Source organism: Ziziphus jujuba, chromosome 1 (genome assembly GCF_031755915.1).
Source record: "Ziziphus jujuba cultivar Dongzao chromosome 1, ASM3175591v1".
NCBI classification, from domain to species: Eukaryota; Viridiplantae; Streptophyta; class Magnoliopsida; order Rosales; family Rhamnaceae; genus Ziziphus; species Ziziphus jujuba.
Genome location: NC_083379.1, coordinates 38,536,790 through 38,549,927, shown reverse-complemented (window position 1 = coordinate 38,549,927; position 13,138 = coordinate 38,536,790). Strand labels below are relative to the sequence as shown.

The 13,138-nt window shown below is 33.1% G+C and overlaps 1 pseudogene; it reads left to right on the top strand.

The window, feature by feature from the left end:
- The first annotated feature begins 11,718 nt into the window (after positions 1-11,718).
- Positions 11,719-13,138, top strand: LOC107432883 (heterodimeric geranylgeranyl pyrophosphate synthase small subunit, chloroplastic-like; annotated as a pseudogene).

The window sequence follows — 13,138 nt, the reverse complement described above, 5'->3', positions numbered from 1 at the left end:
AAAAAAAAAGGGTCAATATCATTCGTTGTCCATACAAAATTAACAACATAACAAAAATTAGATCGACCAAAACTATGCTAGTTGACAAGCCACACAGTAGTGCTCTTGAAAATGAGCAGTTTGAAACAAAAACTAAGAAAAAATGAAAAACAAATAAACAAAAAATTGATTTTTATGCTAATGAGTGATGATTCACCTAGTTCATCAATGTGGTCGAAAACCATCTGCAAAGCTGCTAACCTAAATCTCCATCCCCACACCCAAAACAATTTTACTTTCTTTGGGTCCGGAGTCCCTACGTGCTCTCCACCAACAGGACAATAGGACAAATTGTTGCTTGAGTCCCTATGTGAACTCTTGACTCATGAGTATGTCCATATGCGCTTTTATACACACACAACACACAGAGAGTCCTTGGCTAGCTAGTCACACCCACCCCAAATCCAGATTAAATTAATTTAGCTAAGGATTCCTTTTATGCATTATTTTACAGAGGTATTGAGGGATCAACTTGCGTGCATCATGTGCCACTTTTCAAATTCTTCAAACAATTTCAGCTATTCAATCCTAAACAACAAGCTCACATATAAGAATCTTCCCAAGAATATTTCACAACAATAGTAAGCTTCCAAATAAAAATAAAAAAATAAAAATTTGATAAGAGAAGAAGATGGATAGAGAAATGGAGAAAAAGAAATCCATTATATCGTAAAAAGAAGAAACTTTACAACTTCAAAAAGTAGAGGTGATACCATGATATAACATTTGCACAATCTTGGCGCAACTATATATTCAAGGGAAGTTTTAAAATATTTTAAAGTAAATGGTTTTGGTGCAAATACAATCAGGCATAATATTTTTCCAAAGATGGGAACATAAATTCTAGTTTCTGTGGAAAGGATCTAAAAATGCAAAAAGTAAAACCCCCAATCCTCTTTTCATCTAGATTTGATTATTTGATCCTAATGCCGATTTGAAGTAACTATTGCATTAAATACTTTGTCCTAGAGTCAACCACTTCTTTGGGACCCACATGATTTTTAACGGCCAATGCTGCTCTAATTTATTCCCCAAAATGTACATCAAAGTGTTTGGTGAAGTATCTGAGATTTGTTCGCGTTACTCCATTGAAAAAGGAAGGTGTTGGAGTTGGGTTAAGGAAAGAACTTTCTGTGAACCAAAGAGAATAGCAAGAAAAATAAAAAGGCAAAAATGGAAATGTACAAACAAATAAATTAATCTTAACGTGGTAAAGGAGAAAGGGTGCATGACAATAACACTTCCGTATGGTTTGAGAATCCAGATTCTCTGCTTGTTTTTCTTCTATCCTTATGTATACTTATTTTTTTAACACAAAAAATATTTAATCATATGTGTTTTATTTAAATTTAATTATGTTTTAAAAAAACTGTATTAATAAAATAGATACATATCATCCATTGAATTGACAATACACGGTTTGGATTGAAAAACAAACATAAACAAATACATAAAAACCAAATAGAGAATCTTAATTTATGGTTTGATGCTTAAAAAGTTCAAGAATCTTAAATTGTCCATACAAGGTGGAGCTGTCTTTTATAATGTTCCATTTACTATTGGATGTTATCCTAGTGTTTGGATCCTCTGCTGGCTTTTTAAGTTTTATTTATATTTACTTTTTCATCACAACTATTCATTTAAAAACTACTCAATTAAAGAGTTAAAAGATGTGATACATCAAGTATATGATACATGACTGCACGTGATTTGCACGTGTTCACTAAACTTATGTACAATATTCATGCTTTTCTCTTTCTTTTTCTATTGTCTAACTTTCTTCAGTCTTCCATGAAATACGATGTTTTGGAAAAACAAGATCGGGAGAAGTAGCTAGCAACAATGGAGGGAAAGAAAGAAAAAAATAAAATAAAAATCTGAAGCTTTTGGATGAACCCATGGTCATCTCCAAGTGAGTAAAACCCCTTTTTTTTAATTTCAACAATAACTTTTGATTTATTTATCTTTTAAAATCAAAGTTTAGATTGAGTTGTTTTGACCATCTATTGTCGTGAGGTATGAGAATCAGAACATGAAATGGCCATTACTATAAACTCTTAAAACTTCAAATCCTTATGTTTTTTTTCAATGTTTGGAAGCTCCTATGGAAAAGCTTCAAATCCTTGTCTTTTTTCTTTTCCTCCATTGCTGCTTGTTGTTTCTCTCAATCTTATTTTTCTTAAACGTTGTTTTCATGGAAGGCTCAAAGAACTCAGATAGAAGAAAAAGAGAAAGAGAAAAGCATGTGTATTGCACATGAGTTGAGTGAATATATGTGTAAGTCCTGTGCCATATTAATTAATTTGTCATACGTTTTGGCCATTGAATTTGATAGTTTTAAAATTAATGGTTGTGATGAAAAGACAAGCATAATAAGGATTAACTCTTTCATATCTTGTGCTTATCTCTATTTGTTGGAGTGTTGGATAAGTTTGTACCCTTATAGCTACCTATATCTCTTGTAACAACTTTGTGTATATATTTTTGGCTATCAGTTAACATTAATAATAAGTGTTTTCCTCTATTTCATTATTCATTGTGCTATTCTCTTTATGGTATCAGAGCCCTCCTACTCCAACGAGTTTTTTTTTTTCACAATCTCTTTCTAGCATCCTCATGGCTCACAACCCATCTGCTCTTTCTTCTTCTGCAGTTAAAACTGATCCCACTTCCTCTGTTGTTGTTTTAACCGAACCATCTATTCATGGCCAAAATCTTGTTGTTTTGAATGTTGCTTCTCAGGCACCCTTAAAGCTTATAGCTACTACCTACTTTCCATGGAGAGCTCAATTTGATTCTCTTTTAACTGCCTATGATCTATTAGGTTTTGTTGATGAATTGTATCCGTGTCCTCCACCGACAATCACTGAAATAACTGATTCTGGTACTGTCATCATACCAAATCCTCAGTATTCTTTTTGGATTCGGCAAGATAAATTCTTGCTCAATGCTATTCAAGCTTCTCTCATGCCGGAAGTCTAGTATTTGGTTTCTGGCGTTGAAACTTCTTCTGGTGCATGGAAGAGACTGGCAACCCATTTTGCCAAACCTTCTCGATCTCATATAAGGAGACTTCGAGAACGTCTTATTCAGGCCCAAGGTCATCGAAACATCATCGAGTATCTTCTTGAAATTCGAACTGCCACCAATGAGCTAGCACTACTTTGCTCCCTAGTTTCGGATGAAGATCTCATTCCCTATGTTCTAAATGGCTTATCCTCTGCCTTCAAAGACATTTCTACTGCTTATCGCACCATAGACTCTACTATTTCGTTTGATGATCTTCATGAGCAGCTGATCGAGTATGATTCCTATCTAGCAGTTGATCGAGTATGATTCCTATCTCAAACGGATTTCTCTTTCATCTGTTACAACTCCTATCACAGCACATGTGGCCAATCGTTCCTCCTCTAGGCTAACCTTCTCACGGAAAGGATCTAAGTCATCTCCTCAATTAGTTGCCCATGCTTCATCTGTGAGGTCTCCACCTTTTGGTCGTGCATCCATATATAGAGGAAAACGTCAGTTGTGTGATCAAATTAGTCATTCTGCAAAATTCTATTCATCTCTTAAGCAGCAGTGGACATATTCGCCATCCCGTTCTAATCCACCAGGTTTTCGGCCTCGTCCACCTCCTCTTGCTTATCACGCTAACCCCATTGGCCCTAGCATTCTTGGACAACCACCACCTTCTTCTTCTTCTTCAAATTCACCATGGTTACTTGATTCAGGAGCTTCCCACTATGTAGCCATGGACTTCTAGAACCTTGCAATTCACTCAGAGTATGATGGAACTGATGAAATTTTAGTGGGAAATGGTAATAAACTATCCATAACTCATACAGGTTCTACATCTCTCCAAACTCCACAAAAGTCCTTTTTGTTATTTGATATCCTTTGTGTTCCTAAAATGAAACGAAACATTTTGTCTGTTTCTAAATTTTGTCAAACAAATAATGCTTCTATTGAATTTTTGCCGCACTGTTTTTTGGTTAAGGATTTGCATATGGGGTCAGTACTGCTTCAAGGACCACACAATAATGGTGTTTATGAATGGCCCTCCTCCTCTATCTCTCCGATTGTCTTTCAAGCTAATAAAGTATCTCTATCTGACTGGCACTCTCGTTTGGGTCATCCCTCTTTCAAGGTCTTACGGAACATGGTGTCTTAGTTTTGTCTTCTTGTGTCTCATTTCAAAGATTTTAATTGTAATGCATGTGCCTGTAATAAAGCACACAAATTACCTTTCTGTGTGTCTTCTATGAGCAGTTCTAGACCTCTTCTATTGATTTATTCTGATGTGTGGCGAACTTTAAAACTAAAATCTCATGATGGGTTTAACTATTATGTGCTTTTTGTTGATCACTTTACTAAGTATATATGGTTGTTTCCTTTAAAAAATAAATCTGATGTTTTCTCAGTTTTTGTCAAATTTAAAAAGGTTGTAACAAAATTCTTTCAAACAAAAATAATTTTTTTTTTATTCTGACAATGGCGGGGAATTCATCAAATTAAAAACTTTTTTTTCTACCCATGGGATTTCACATTTTTTAACTACCCGCTATACACCAGAACAAAATGGTTTTGCCGAATGTCGTCATAGGCATATTCGTGAAACTGGTCTAGCTTTAGTTTCACATGCCAACTTACTTTTAAAATTTTGGTCCTATGCTTTCCAAACTACCATGTTTCTTATTAATAGGATGACCACTATTACTTTACAAAAGCAATCCCCTTTTCAAAAATTATTTAAATAATTACCCAATTATAATTTTCTACGTACCTTTGGTTGTCTCTATTATCCATTTCTTCGACCATATAATTCCCATAAATTATAGTTCTCCTCCAAGTCATGTGTTTTCTTAGGATACTTACCTTCCAATAGTGGATATAGATGTTTTTCTCCAACTCAAGATATTGTCTTTATCTCTCGCATTGTCACCTTTGTAGAACATGTCTTTCCATTCCAATCTCTTCTTAATGCCAAGGATCCTTTTCCTTCTCCACCTCAATCACCTTCTTCTTCTCCTAGTTTTATGGCTCCTCCACATCAACTACTGTCGTTTACTACCTCATCTCCTTCTTTTTTACATCAATCCTCTCTATTCTCCAATTCCAAAAATAATTCTTCTTCCTCCACATCAGATATTACACCCATGTAGAGTCCACGTTCAACTCCACTTTCCCTCTCTCGGACCAACCGTGTACACCATTCCTCTTCATCTGTCTGTGGGTCCTCTCCGTAGTTGTCTAGCCCCATTTGCAACTCACCACCACACTAACCAACGTCTTCTTCACCTCATCGACCATCACCTTTGCACTCCCCGTTACCCTCCATCTCTTCTCCGCTGTCCCCTCCCAAGAGAACCCATGCCATGAAAACCAAGTCCCTCAACCAAATTTTCAAACCAAAATGCCAGTTTTTCGTGGCCACCATTGATTCTTCGGACTCTCTTGAAGAACCCAAATCTATTTCCAAGGCCTTATCTATTCCTGCTTGGTGTGCTGCTATGGATAAGGAATATAATGCCTTACTGCAGAATGATACATGGGAGCTTGTTCCTCTCCAATCTCAGCACAATGTTGTGGGAAGTAAATGGGTATTTTGGATCAAACGTAATCCTGATGGGTCTGTGGAATGGTTGAAAGCTCGTTTAGTTGCCAAAGGGTTTACTTCAGTCCCATAATCAAACTTACTACCATTAGAGTTGTTTTGAGCATTGCTTTAGCTCATGATTGGCTGATTAGACAGTTGGATCTCAACAATGCTTTCTTAAATGGTAGCTTGGATGAGGAGGTTTTTATGCAACAGCCTGCTGGTTTCATTGACTTAAATCATCCCACACATGTCTATAAACTCAAGAAATCCATTTATGGTTTAAAGCAGGCCCCACGGACTTGGTATAATGCTCTTAAAGGTTTTCTTCTTTAAGTTGGTTTATGCAACTCTGTTTCCGACGGCTCCCTCTTCTTCTTTTGGTCTGATAAGTTCATTTTCTATCTACTTGTATATGTGGATGACATTGTCTTAACCAGGAATGATACTGGTTTTTTGCAGTCTTTTATATCTGCTCTTGCAGGTCGTTTTTCTCTCAAAGACTTAGGTAACCTTCACTATTTCCTGGGTGTTAAGGTTCTTCCTTCCAAGTCTGGTCTTCTACTTTCCCAACAGTAGTATGTTCTTGATCTTCTTCAATTACAAATATGACTAATGCCAAACCAGCAGCTACTCCTCTTGCTTCTGGTGAGATGCTTTCTGCACATAATGGTACTCCGCTGGCCAACTTTATAGGTTTTCGGCAAATAGTGGGCAGCTTGCAATATTTATCAATCACCCGGCTAGATATTGCATACTTAGTCATCAAACTTGCTCAATATATGCATTCTACTGACATCCATTGGAGTGCTCTCAAGCGCCTCTTGCGTTATCTACGGGGTATGAGTGACCTTAGCTTATTTCTTCGACGATCATCGCCACTTACTTTACATGCCTTCTCTGATGCAGATTGGGCAGGGGATAAAGATGATCGTTGCTCCACCACTGCCTACATTGTTTTTCTTGGAGGAAATCCAATCTCTTGGTCCTCCAAAAAGTAAAAATCTGTGTCCCGATCTTCTACTGAGGCTGAATATAGAGCTGCTGCCAATGCCACTGCTGAATTGTCTTGGCTTCGATCTCTCCTCAATGAGCTTGGTGTCTCATCCCTGGATCCACCGGTTGTGTATTGTGATAATCTTGATGCTACTTACCTCTACTTTAATTCTATTTTCCATTCAAAGAAGAAGCATGTTGCTGCAGATTTTCATTTTATGCGTGAGAGGGTCCAAAATGGTTGTGCATGTTGCCAGTGGTGATCAGCTGGTTAATGTGCTCACCAAGCCTCTGTCTAGGCAACCTTTTCTTCCTCTTTGGTCCAAGATTAATGTGCGCCAGCGCCCTATAATCTTGAGGGGGCATAATAAGGATTAACTCTTTCATATCTTGTGCTTATCTCTATTTGTTGTAGTGTTGGATAAGCTTGTATCCTTATAGCTACCTATATCTCTTGTAACAACTCTGTGTATATATTTTTGGCTATCAGTTAACACTAATAATAAGTGTTTTCCTCTATTTCATTATTCATTGTGCTATTCTCTTTAAAGCATAAACAAAAACTAAAAAAATCAGTAGAAGATCCAAATCCCGATATTGTAACTGGTTAACTATCAAGTGTAGCTAGTGTAATGAGTACTAGGAGATAGTTTTCCAAAAACAAATCCAAATATATTTATATTAAAAAAAAATATAATGTTGTTTGTTAATGTGTGGTTAGTTTTTAGTTTTTTTTTTTTCCCTATTTAATTATGTGTAATTTGTTCATTTCAAATATTCATTACTAATAATTTGAGTTTATGATTAATACCATAAACACCATTTAGTCTACCAATATAATTTACCAAAAAAATATATTCTGCTAATTGATTGGTTAACATGTTAATATAATCTAAAAATGATAAAATGAATTATTGAAAAAATAAATATATAAACCAATCAAATAATGAAAAATATACTTTTAATAAACGTGTTGGTAGACTAAATAGTTTTTATAGTATTATTTTTAGTTTATTAGACATTTTAAACGACTATAAATTTGAATGAAGAAAAAGAAAACAAAAATCAACATAATTTAAAATTATATTTAATTTGGTATTTATGTTTTTTTTTTTTTTCCTCCATGTAATGTTAATTAAGATGCATAGTATATTTTAGCTACCATTAATTAGTATTTGATATGAACAAATTATATACAATTTAAATAGGAAAAATAAAAACTAAAATAAAAACTAAAAATCAACTATATTAACAAATGACACCTATATATATCTATATATATATATATATATATGTTTTTTAATCGGTATATATGATTGTATAATGAAAAATAATTTATGCATGTCTTATTATGAAAAAAACAAATTTACTAGGTGATAATATTCGATCATTAAGAAAATACACAATAAACATTCCATATATAAAAAAAGTAAATTACAATTAATTTGGAGATTTTTTTTTTATTTTTTTTGTCTTTTCATCGATTTTTTTTTTCTTTTTTCTTTTTAATGAAATTAAAAAATGGGCTTGTTGAAATTTATCAGTCCAAAAATTATTTAGATCAGTACACCGTTGTCAAACCTATCTTACAGCTTTGTCGGTGTTAAGACAAAATAATATGATATCTCTGTAATCCTCTTTCTCATTTACAATTTCAGCATGATGAAATACATCACGAAACGTAAACGAAGCTTATCAAAATTCACACCCACAACCTTGAATCACAAAATGATAGAAATTGGCTTCCTTCCATTCTCCTCGATTGAATATTATGGGCAAAAAGTAAAACATATAATTATAATTATGATAGCGTGAGGGATATAAATATAGGTTGAGTTTACAACGTGAACCGTTTGTATGCAGACCGTATTAAAATTGATTTTTGTTGTTATATATACAAAACAAAATTGATATATTTTTTTTAAAAAATATTAATTTTAATATGGATCTGCATATAAATAAACTGTATCATAAAATTATTCTCTATATATATATATATAAAGATTATTTAGCATTAAAAGTTGTAGACAATCCCTCTATATATATATATATATATATATATATATATATATATATATATATATATATATATATATATTTTTATTGACAAACAGCCTACAGGTAAAATCCAATCTAGCTAAGACGATTAAATAAGAATGATTATTTGTAGCACTGTTACGTGCTGTGCCGGCCCGGTTGTTTTATTTTATTTTATTTTTTGGGCAAACGGCATAATTTTTTATTATTATCTTTTTATAATTGGACAGATCCAGTCACTCAAAAATACCTTCTTCTTTTTTTATTTTTGCGGTAATAAGGCACTCAAAAATACATGACAAAATATGAACCGTGGCAAGAGACTGCTTCGGCTCTGCCGAACTCACTAGAAATGCACGACAGTATCGAAAATAGGATCTAAAGGAAACAAAGAAACTGGGTTGGTGGGTTGTTACCGACTCAAATTTTTTTTTTTTTGGGTCCCCCCCTATTTTTTTAATCAAAACAATTATCAATTAAACTACTAAAGTTTCATTCGTAACGCGTAGGAGTAACTGTATTTTATAATCTTTTAGTTTAAAAAAAGTTGTTTTTTTCAATTAGATTTTTTAACAAACAACGATATAAGATAAGAGTATTAAAATGCAATTGTTTTAAAAATTAAAGATTTAAATTATAATAAATTAAAAATAATAGGCCTAAATTGAAATATATTGCACTTTAATATTCATTAAATTTTATAGAATTGTAAGTAACTATTAACCAAAAAATAAAATTCAATCAAAATGTAGCAAATTTTTTTTTTTTGGGGTCAAACAGGAATGTATTGATTAAGTAAATCACTGTTTATAAGAACAAATTAAAATTTAAAGATGGAAATTAAAACATTTTAAATTTAAGAGTTAAAAATATAATTGTTTCAAAATAAAAAATACTAATGTATAAGTAACCTTAACACATGTTACGTCGTTATATTAGCTTTAACTCAATTTGGGAGACAGTTATAATTAGAAGAACAAAACTTAATTATGCCTTATGAATTATATATATATATAAATATATATATAGAAAGAAAATACATAAATAAGATAAAGTTATTTTTTTGTCCATTACATAGCGCCAAATTGGATTTTAAAATGGCACATATATATTGTTCTTTTTTCTTTTTTCTTTTTTTTTTATAGAGGCACATATATATGTTTCTTGGATTTAACAATAATAATAATAATAATAATAATAAAATTATTATTATGAATCTTGATATTTTTTATATTGGTGAAAATCTCATATAATAAAATTTAAATTAAAATATTTAATTTTATTTTTTATTAAAATTTTAAAATTAAATCTCTTAATTATAACTATTTAATTTTTTTTTGATATTGATAATTGTTCATCAATAATAACAAATAAAATTATTTGATTAGTATTCCAACTTTCACAATGCCTAATTACGAAAAATGTTCAACCTCACATGGTCATCAGTTTGGATCATTTATCTTTTTGGATAAAATATGAATGACATTTTTGCTCGTATCATATACACAACGAAAGTCTGATCTATACTGAATAAAGCATGTGATAAATAATGTCATTATTCATTATTTTACTAACCGTCATGCGCAGAATCTTCCAAACTATTCTCTAGTGATAGATCTGTGTGTGGGCACGTGCATCTGATCACAAAAGAAACAAAAAAGTTAATCTAAAAAATACTTTTAAACTCACAATTTCTATTTTTCTCTCAAAGTATTTTCGATTCTCTACTGAGATTTTCAATCTCAAAAAAATAATACGTAAAAATGTATTTTTAAAAGCTAGTAAGCAGTGTATAAATATATTGCTAACCTAATCCTCCTAGAATTTTATAATACATTGGATCCAGTTAATGGGCTTTTTTTTTAATCTTAATAATCAGTTAAATGGATTCTGTCATTTAATGAGTTAATTTGAAAATTTCACGATCCATTTTTAATTAAGACTCTTGATTAACGATTTAAATTGCTTCTGGATATAAATCCAACAGTTTTCCCTAGTCAACATAATATTAATTGTCAAATTGTTACACTGATTAAATCATTTTCTTAGAAAAACTACCCACTCTTTGTTTGAATTATATTAATCATTCAATAAACATGCATAATTAAAAAGGACTGCCTGATTAAATAAACTTATCATCTTGCAGTCCTTGACCCAGTATTAAAAATAAACAAACAAAAAAGGGACAGAGACCCTCAATTGATAAGTCTATAACACGGGCAAAGGAGGTAATATTAGAGGCATTAAATTAGTTTATCAAATTAACTTGATAAAAAGACTGTCGTTGCTTAATAATTATATAAAACAAGCACATGTAAAATCAGTGACAGTAAAATAAGTTAAAAAATCTGACACTCTAGCATTATTGAAACTCGTCGGCATCCGACAGACCCAAAAGCTGGAAGACAGGTGTCTCTCTCTCCACAATGACATGATCATCTCAGTGTCTGTATAGAGTCAGAAAAATATATTTTATAATATATAAAATAGGCCAAATTAGTTCAAAAAAAAGCATCCGAGTCACTGCCCCTGCCTTTCCACATAATTATGCCCCTGCACTTTGATTAATTAATTAATTAATCTTTAAAATATCAACATCCCAATGTCAATGAAAACATGGGCCGACCACATCCACCTTGTGTTTAAATATTAAATGCCTAAATGGAAACCAATGCGTGCCCAAACAAAAATAGTACACACATGATACACTCTTAAAAATTATGCACGCCGTTTCCCCCAAACAATGTCACATTTGCACGATTCTATTTCATTCTATCGACTTTTCCGAAACCATAAATCTATTGCCTTTAATTATGTACGCACATTAAATATGCCTATTTCTACACACAATTAAGGTTTTTTTTTTTTTTTTTTTTGTGGTCGACATTAATTTATTAAAAAATTTGAATATCAGACAATGTAAATAAAAAATTTTTAGTTTTTGTATGATAGACAAAATATTTAATTTAATAAAACGGTCGTAATTTTAAAATCATCCAAAAATAAAAAATATAAATAAAAAAAAAAGATTCACGGACAAATCATTTAATAATAAAAAGAAAACCCCCCAAAAAGCTATTATGTACTTTAATTAGTATATATATATATACAAATCGAAACAAAAAATCATGTGTGTGTCACGTGTTTTGCAAACAGAAAAAAAAAATAATAACCCACAGATGTAACTATTACAATATAAGGGTGAGGCAAGGCAATTGCTACCTAACATTACTGATAAAATCCACTTCTCTCTCAACCTCCCAAAGCTTGCTCCATCCTTTATTTCTTTTTTCTTCTTCTTCTTCTTAATCTCTTCTATCTATTCCATAGCTTTTCTTCTAATGGCAGCATATATTCATCTTCATGGCCACCCTAGAGTCTATAACCTATTTGTATCAAATCCTAATCGTCCATCCTTATGTTACTCTCCTATGATCATCACAATGTCCCAACAGGATCAATCGCACTGGTCATCCATAAATGCCGATATAGAAGCCCATCTCAAGCAAGCCATCCCTTTACGACCACCTCTTTCGGTGTTCGAGCCTGTGCACCATTTTACCTTCTCGGCCCCGAAGAACACCGCGCCTGCTTTGTGCATAGCGGCGTGTGAACTCGTCGGCGGCCACCGTGACCAAGCCATGGCTGCAGCTTCTGCCTTGCATCTCATGCATGCCGCAACATTTACTCATGAGAATCTTCCGTTGACCGATAGGCCCAAACCCAAGCCCATGATCCACCATGCTCATAAACCCAACATCCAGCTTCTAATTCCAGATGGAATGGTCCCTTTTGGGTTCGAGCTGTTGGCTAATTCCGATGATCCGGCCCAAGACAATTCCGATCGGGTGCTACGGGTTATCGTCGAGATTGCACGTGCCATGGGCTCGAATGGTGTGGTTGAAGGTTTGTATGAAGAGTTTTTAGTTGAACAATCGGACGGCGAAGGTTTAAGCGATGTGAGTCTTGCGGCGACGATTAAACGCACGTGTGAGAAAAAGGAAGGTGAGCTGCACGCGTGTGCGGCGGCATGCGGGGCAATTTTAGGAGGGGGAAGTGAGGAGGAAATAGAGAAATTGAGGAAATATGGACTTTATGTGGGGATGAGGCAAGGTTATTTGAATAGGGTTGGGAAAAAAGAGAAAGAATTAGAGAGGGTTGTGGAGGAACTGAGAAATTTGGCACTGAAAGAGTTACAACATTTTGAGGGAGGAAAGGTTGAGGCAATTTCTAGCTTTGTTGTTGGTGTATAGTTTTGTTGAATTTTCCAAGTGGATGCAAGTTGCAACAACAAAGAAAATGAATGACGACAAATGGGACAGGGCATGACATGTTTCTTTTGTCATACACTTCAATAAGTTATTTTATAATGACTATTCCTACTTTTACTCTTTCAACAGCTCACTGTGAATAATTCCCCAAAAAAAAAAACTCAGTATAAGTAGCAATATATATTCTTTTTTAATTTTA